Source organism: Etheostoma spectabile, unplaced genomic scaffold (genome assembly GCF_008692095.1).
Source record: "Etheostoma spectabile isolate EspeVRDwgs_2016 unplaced genomic scaffold, UIUC_Espe_1.0 scaffold00018565, whole genome shotgun sequence".
NCBI classification, from domain to species: Eukaryota; Metazoa; Chordata; class Actinopteri; order Perciformes; family Percidae; genus Etheostoma; species Etheostoma spectabile.
In genome coordinates, this window is record NW_022604327.1 from 32,010 (window position 1) to 40,746 (window position 8,737).

General features: G+C 41.5%; 3 non-coding genes across 3 annotated transcripts; 2 read left to right on the forward strand and 1 right to left on the reverse strand.

Moving 5' to 3' along the window:
• Positions 1–547: 547 nt before the first annotated feature.
• Positions 548–620, forward strand: trnat-cgu (transfer RNA threonine (anticodon CGU)). Its single transcript has one exon. It is a non-coding gene; the product is annotated as a tRNA-Thr (tRNA).
• A 662-nt stretch (positions 621–1,282) lies between these two features.
• Positions 1,283–1,355, forward strand: trnat-ugu (transfer RNA threonine (anticodon UGU)). The gene has a single exon. It is a non-coding gene; the product is annotated as a tRNA-Thr (tRNA).
• A 2,266-nt stretch (positions 1,356–3,621) lies between these two features.
• Positions 3,622–3,694, reverse strand: trnat-ugu (transfer RNA threonine (anticodon UGU)). The gene has a single exon. It is a non-coding gene; the product is annotated as a tRNA-Thr (tRNA).
• Positions 3,695–8,737: the final 5,043 nt, after the last annotated feature.

The window sequence follows — 8,737 nt, forward strand, 5'->3', positions numbered from 1 at the left end:
CTACAGTTCTGTGTCAGTCAACTGCTCCATTTCACTCACCACTGAGTTAGACTTAATGCCCCGCCCACAACAAAATCTGATTAGTAGGCAATTTAAAAACAAGTACAGGTAATCTCTGCAACAACAAGGTGTTGCTGGGATTTGAACCTAGGTACTTCTGCTGACTAGACAGGCACTTTAACCAAGTAAGCCACAGCACCTCTGGGGATGAACACGGATGCATGGCCATTATGGAGGTACTCGGTGTAAACAACTGAGGTGGTTGGGTCATCTGGTAAGGATGCCTCCTGGGGGCCTCCGTAGAGAGCTGGTCCAGGCACGTCCAGCTTGGAGGAGGCCTCGGGGAAGACCCAGGACTAGGTGGAGGAAGTACATCTCCAACCTGGCCTGGGAACGCCTCGGGATCCCCCAGTCGGAGCTGGTTTATGTGGCTCGGCAAAGGGCAGTTTGGGGTCCCCTGCTGGAGCTGCTGGACTAAGATGGATGGAAGGAGGGAACCCTTTTCACTAGCTCAGTGTATTCTTGCAAGACGGGCTTAGTTGCAGGAGGCGCTGTAGCTTAGTGGTTAAAGCGCCTGTCTCGTAAACAGGAGATCCTGGGTCCAAATCCCAGCAGTGCCTGGTTATCACGGTATGAAGTGTTACCACATGGTTGCCGATACTTAACGTGTGCAACCCAGTTATTGCCTGATTTTTTAGATCACTAAAGTGACATGTGATGTTGTATTGTACCCTAACATTACATGTGTCCATGTAAAGCGAATAAAAGCCTTTTATTGGAGGTGTTTTTGCAACTTTAGTGTGAAGGTTATAAAGGTTTTATTATCATGAATTTCAGTCTTACCTTGGAAGCTTAGGGCTCCTGCACACTGCCTGCATGGCGTGAGAGTGTCAGCTGAGGTTAGATGGCCTACCGTATTGGTCAATACTGTTAACATGAGAGAAATAAAAACAGACACGCCACACAGCAAACGCTATGTTAACTGTTGAGGAGGACTAAATTAGGACTGTGTTTTAAGCTTTCCATGGCTTTCCATGAGAAATGGCATGATGGGAAAGGGTCTCTCATCTCTCAAGGTCCTTGCATAAGACTTCTGTTGTTCTCGGTAGGCCTGCCTATCAACAGTGAGTCCTGAGGCGTCGCTCAAGGACACGTTCAGCTGTTTTAATTTGCTGGAGTTCATAGGGGTCCTCTACTGGAGCTGCTGGACGAAGATGGATGGATGGAAGCAACCCTGTTCATTAGCTCATTGTATTCTTGCAAGACAGGCTTATCTGTAGAAGGTGCTGTAGCTTAGTGGTTAAAGCGCCTGTCTTGTAAACAGGAGATCCTGGGTCCAAATCCCAACAGTGCCTGGTTCTCACTTAATGAAGATCCTTGGTCCAAATCCCAGCAATGTCTCATTATCAGTTAATATTTATGTTATCTGCACTACAAAGTGTATATATTTGTTATTTATTTTTGCTAAAGTGCTTAACAACCATAATTAATTTTGCCCAGTTGTGGCCTGTTGATGGGCAATACATATCTAAAGGGAAATGGATTGGACCCATTTTTTAATGCTTTGGGCATTTTTAATGTGGCCCCGGTGTACACCAGTACCCTGTGACATCACTGTTGGGTGAGGTTTCAGGCATGTGATGCTGACTGAGGTCAGAGGTGAAATAAACTTGAACTTTACCGGCCAAGGCACTTTGGGCGCTGACTGTGTGATTTTAACGTCTTCGATGCTTCTGGAATGAAAATTAATAAATTAATTATTTGATATTGTTGACTATATCGGGATATGCAACTGAAGGAAGAATCACCTTCCACCGCTCTATTACCTCCTCAGTTGAGGTCAACCGCCAATAAACTGTAATTTCTCAAAATATCATCCTTCCCTATATGCCTTTGCATCTTGGATATTTTTCTGTTGTTTAAACATGGCTACATTCACTTAAAGTATCCGAAGTGCACAATACTCCACTGTACTCTGTTCAGTTTTTTTTTTTTTTTTTTTTTTATTTAACCTTTATTTATCCAGGTAAACTGTTTGAGAACCAATTCTCATTTACAAACATGACCTGGCCAAGAGGCTACAGAAATAGATATGAACATACTGTACAACTTTACATAGTCAAACACATGACACATAGAACAAGCAACTGAATAAAAAGGAAATAAACATACTGTACAACTTTACATAGTCAAACGCATGACACATAAAACAAGCAACTGAATAAAAAGGAAATAAACATACTGTACAACTTTACATAGTCAAACGCATGACACATAAAACAAGCAACTGAATAAAAAAAAGACAGTCAACGAAGAAAGAAAGAGAATAAGAGCTTAGATATGTGTGTATAAATATGGTTCATGATTGTCAGCAGGAACAAGAGTCAACAATGTAATTTTGGAGGTTTTGCTTAAAGGTGGAGATTGGGATAAGAGATGTAAGTTTCAGGGTATTTTGTAGTGTATTCCAGTCATGTACTGCTGCAAAGCGGAAGGCATTACGTCCAAAGGTAGTAGAGGTAAGAGGGGTACTAAATTTAATCAAATTACTCGATCTTGTGTGATAGGTGTTATGAACGGCATGAAGAAGAGATAACAAATAGGGAGGTGTCTAAAAACGTTTACTGAAACGTGTTCATCCCCAGAGGTGCTGTGGCTTAGTTGGTTAAAGTTCACTCTGTGGTGAGTGAAATGGAGCAGTTGACTGACACAGAACTGTAGTGGAGCCAAAGTAGTGCATTTTTTAATTAATTTCATTAGTTATCAGGCAAATAGAACACCTTGTGGGCATGTTATTGGTGTTTCTGTGTAAATGTAACATGCCATTTTCATTTGCTACCAGGGTATCTTAACGGGAGTTGGGTTGACATGATGATGACACGCAAACAGAGGTAGTCTCTGCACCAAATAAATTAAGACTTAACACGGTTGGTACTCGTGGAGGTGCTGTGGCTTAGTTTGTCAAAGTGCCTGTCTAGTAAACAGGAGATCCTGGGCTCAAATCCCAGCAGCAGCATTGTTGTTGGAGAGATTACCTCTGTTGGTGTGTCAACATCTCCTCTGGGGATAAACTTGGATTAGCCGCTACGAGGAACTTGGTGTAAACAACTGAACAGAGTGCAGTATTGTACTCTTTGGATACTTTATGTGAATGTAGCCATATCTAAACAACAGAAAAGCATCCAAAATGCAAAGGCATATAGATTCTTCCTTCAGTTGCATATCCCAATATAGTCAACTAATATCAAATAATAAATGTATTAATTTTTATTACAGCAGCATCAAAGACGTTAAAATCACACAGTCAGCGCCCAAAGTGCCTTGGCCAGTAAAGTTCATGTTCATTTCACCTCTGACCTCAGTCAGCATCACATGCACCTGAAACCCCACCCAACAGTGATGTCACAGGGTCATGGTGTACACCTGGGCCACGTTCAGCCCCAACAAGGTTTAAAAGCATTAAAAAATGGGTCCAATCCATTTCACTTTAGATATTTATTGCCCATCAACACGCCACAATTGGGCAAAATTATATAATGCTTGTTAAGCACTGTAGCAAAAACAAATGACAAATATATACACTCTTTGTAGTGCAGATAACATAAACATTAACTGATGATTAGGCACTGCTGGGATTTGGACCCAGGATCTCCTGTTTACAAGACAGGTGCTTTAACCACTAAGCTACAGCGCCTCCTACAGGATTGCCTGTCATGCAAGATTACAATGAGCTAGTGACCAGGGTTCCAACCATCCATCTTTGTCAAGCAGCTCCAGAGAGAGCTATAGAGAGAGAGTCTTCCGCTGAAGGTTCTACCATATGACTGTGTTTCACCAATCAACGTCGTTGTGCAGTCACGTGACCATACTCGATCTCAGCATACTCTATCTTTACTTTGTTCAAGAAACTCATGCTTCAGAAGCAGGTGCGTGATTTTGGAGGAGTCAATGGGGAAGAGATGCGTAGTTTTAGGTAATAGGTCAGCAGGGGTCGCTATACTGCAGGGAAAGTTCAAGGAACCATCCTCTGCTATAGGATTTAGTAGAGAATAGTTTTGATCCATTGATCTCTCGGTTTTGGGCCCAGCACGCTTCCGCTGTGCTATTCTGCTCTGCTGTTTGCACTTAGGGGTAATATGTAACATGTAAAGCAGGAGCTCTACCACTGAGCTACATACCCTGAAGATTTTCAGATTTGTTGACTTTTTTCTGAGATAGACTTAGACTTATCTTTATTAATCCTTTTGGGATGACTTACCGCAAAGAAATTGAAATACTACAGAATAAAAGAAGAAAACTGGGTAAAACATGTAATGTTAATGTTGTATATGGCTTCAACCTGTAAATGCAACTGTGGTGGCTTGAAATCAAACCTGGTTAAATGATTGCACTGCTATGGTATAAATCATAATAAAAAAAAAACACACCTGCTGCCTTTCTGCTGGACAATACAAAGTTCACTGCAAATCTTGTACACATCTGGGCATTGAGACTGAAAATAAATGCTAAGAGATGCATTGGTGGAGATGGGTTGCTTCCAGTACCTATGAGATAATACAAAAAGCAGAGCTACACCTGTTTGGACAAATGTTCATAATCTTTTCAATTAGTTAGTAGTAGTTACCAGACACGGGCAAAGAACAAATTGTAGTGCCCTGCCTGTGTCTGTGGATCCTCGTGGAGGCAGCTTAATTGGTTGATATGCTCCCTTATTTGTACCATAACAGAGATCTAATATTTTTATCAAATCGGGTTGGGCAAGTAACCTTTCTGGCTACTTCTTGATAAATAAAGCAAGTAACCACACAATGAAAACTACTGCAATGGCTGGGAATTGAACCCATGTCAACTGCTTGGAAGGCAGCTATGCTCACCACTATACCACCATCACTAGACAACGCATTTGATGTCCTTAAAGGTTGGATTTTTCCTTTTTATTAAATTAAGGCAATAAGCTCAATTTCCAAAAGACGATTTTTTAAATTTCTCTTTTTGGTCAACTTCAGCATGGGTTCCTAATCGCATGCATACCACTGTATGCATGTATACCTGCATGTAAAATTAGCCGCATTGACACAAAAAAGAATTTTACAGCAGAAAGCACAATTTTAAGGACACACAGCAGACCTACAATGAAAGTGTAATTGCACTGCTTTGAAAATAGTAAGAACCTTCTTCATCACAAACCTGATGGTGCAGTACTTGATCCCATGGATCCACTTGCTGTCCCTCTGGCTGTTCCTCCCTCTGTCCCATTTATGTTTTCTTCCTCCTCACTCTCTTCTTCATCCTCCTCACCCTCTTCTTCATCTTCCTCACCCTCTGGAATATCCCTCTCTGTGTCAGAGCCCTCCCTTCATCACACGCCCTCTCTCCAAACTCCCCCAAACTCCTCTGGCTCTCCCTCTTCCTGCTCTTCACTCCCTTGATTTGTTTCTCTCACTGCTGTTTTTCTCACTTTTTGTTTAATAGGGCGCTATATCACTTCCTCGTTTCATGATAAATATTAAAAGAAGATAAAACGTAGGAGTATGCATTACATTTCCCTCCCTACTCAACACAGGCATAAAGCCTGTCGATTACTTTACACAAACGTAGTTATTTGTTATCGCAATGCAACAGCAAAGACGGATGAAGTTACGTGTTAACATCCAGAGATGCCAAAAGTACTCACTTCCCCTACTCAAGTAGAAGTAGAGAGAAATTTCTTAATAAATACTCTGGTAAAAGTATAAGTACTGATTTAACTTCTGAACTCAAGTAAAAAAGTAACAAAGTAAAGGCTTAGCAATTTACTTAAAGTATAGAAGTAAAAGTAGCCTAAAACATATATAACATATAGCCTATTTATTGTGACAGAGACTGGGACTCCAGGTTATAAGATTCTCACGCAAGATATGAATTCAGTTGTGATTTTGTGAGAATTCCGTGAATATTGCCATTCAATTAGATTCATGTTGGTATTGATGATGCAAAAATAATAACTAACTCCAGTGAAATTATTTAAAATTTATTGAGGACTAGATTAGGACTGGATTTAAAGCTGATTCTGGTTTCCAATTGGTCCCAGGTGTGTCTGTTAAACACAGATGGAGACAACTTCTCTCTGTTGATGCTTTATTACAATCAAGCATCAGGATAAACATGGGGGGGGGGGGGGGGGGGGGGTAGCTCTGCTATGGCTGTGTGTGTGGTAATAAATAAATAATAACAAGGAATCATATATGCTAGTAAATAATAACAATGAACCCACTATTAATTACATTATCTTAATGAGCAAGGACGTTCAACAATCGCCATTATATCGAATCAACAGCCAGGTGTAACCTAGCCAACAGTAGAAGAACGTAACAAGCTAACTTTTAAATGTACCAGAACTACAGACCAACACAACACCAGGCTTACATGAACTGACAACATCAGTTATATGACTTACAGTTCTCAAAGACGCACACGTTCTCAGCTGGTTATCCTCCGGACAGCTAGTCTCTTTTTTTTTTTTTTTTCACTTTTTTCTCCGTGTGGCGTGTGCGCCCGCTCGCGGCGTGAGGCGGGTGTCCGCGCTATTCTCCGACATGGACTCCAAATCACACCTGATAGACAACCTTTAGCACAAAACTAAAGTACAGCCAATTTTTGTAAAATGTAGGGAGTAGAAAGTACCGATATTCGAGTAGAAGTAAAAGTCGCCCAAAAATAAATAGTAAAGTAAAAATACCTGAAAATTCAACTGGAGTACAGTAATGAAGTATTTGTGTTTTGTTACTTCCCATCTCTGATGACCGTAAAGATTAATATGTACATGTTTGCAGAACTGTACCTTCTAATAGAGGTAAGGCCACTTGGGTTATCTTTGGGCTGCTCTATGGTCTTCTGCAGAAGGAAAAATCCCAGAGTTGGCTCACTACAGATTATTTGAGCAACAAACATCCCTGGGTGGACTTGAACCACCATCCTTTCAGTTAACAGCCGACTGCGCTGACCTATTGCGCCACAGAGACTGCGCCTGTCTGATGTTTTATGAATGGGAGCTCGATCTTTAAGCCACAAACATTTGCTTTATGGCTTTTTGAGGTTGAGCTGCACATGTATGCTTATCAGGCTATTTTCCTGTTACTCAGAAATTGGGGAGCTGACTCATGCGGAAATGTAGAAGCTGGACGTGCATTGTGTTGTTCTTACATGTCAATTGGATTCTGACTTTGAATTCAAATATTTGGCATCCAAGAAAATTCTGGAACTGATAATGCATCAGTCATTTTGCTGGTGGTTTCTTGGTCACAGCAACAAGCTTGATCATGGACATACAGTTGCACGCCATGTATCACTAAACTGTTGGGTGGGGCCTTATGTAATTGCTTGTATTACATAAAGTGGCCTGCATACCAATGACTGCAAAGATTAGTATGTACATGGTTTGAAGAACTGTACCTTCTGATTTAAGGCCACTTGGGTTATCTTTAAGCTCATAGATCCTAGAGTTTGGCTAACTTATTTAAGCAACAATTGTCTCTGGGTGGACTTGAACCACCATCCTTTCAGTTAACAGCCAACTGTGCTGACCTATTGCACCACAGAGACTGCTCCTGGCTGATGTTTTAAGCCAGATGAGCGCCAACTTAATCTTTAAGCCACAAACATTTGCTTTATGGCCTTTTGAGGTTGTGCTGCACATGTATGCTTATCAGCTATTTTCCTGTTACTCAGAAATTGGAGAAGCTGCCTCTATGGTCTTCTGCAGAAGGATAAATCCCAGAGTTGGATCACTCCAGGGAGCTCGTCTTTAAGCCACAAGCATTTGCTTTATGTGAGCTTTGCTTACTGTGAGAACTGTCACAAACGCAGATGCGAGTGATGCAGCGGCGTCTAGAAGCTGAGGAGACAGTTCAATTCAATTCAATTCAATTTTATTTATAGTATCAATTCATAACAAGAGTTATCTCAAGACACTTTACAGATAGACCACACTCCAGAATTTACAAGGACCCAACAGTTCTAGTAGTTTCCTCCAGAGCAAGCAACAGTGCGACAGTGGCGAGGAAAACTTCCTTTTAGGCAGAAACCTCGGTCAGACCCAGGCTCTTGGTAGGCGGTGTCTGACGGGCCGGTTGGGGTTAGAATGAAGAGTGGCAATACAAAATATAAAAAATTAGTAGTTTGTAGCAGTTCTTTGTGGTAGTTCCTGGCATAGCAGGACGCTGTGCGGCATTACAAGGCACAGCAGGACGTAGCAGGACGTAGCATGACTAGCAGGACGTAGCAGGACGTAGCAGGGCACCGCAGTGTAGCAGTTGAACATGGCATCACAGAACGTGTAGCGGAACCATGGCAATAGCTGCTACCCTGATTTCGGAGCCTCTCTGATCCAAGGGAACATGCTGGGGAAAAAGAACATAAGGACTCCGGGAATGACTCCCCAGAAATAGGTTAGTAACAAGCATTTCTGGGACATGGATGCACATAATGAAAAGATGGAAAGATAGAGGAGAGAGGAGCTCAGTGTATCAAAATAAGTCCCCAGCTGTTTAAAACTATTATAACAAACCAAGAGAGACAGGTAAGAGAGCTCCAGCCCGGCCGTGCCAGAACTCTCCCCAACCGGATTGGGCTGTATGCCAAGTCTCCCTTTAGTTCTATTATATTCTTGATTATATGTTAGATAATCTGAAAACTATGTGACTAACTACTACTCCCTAACAATATTCGATTCTATGCCCTAACTAGTGTATCAAATAAG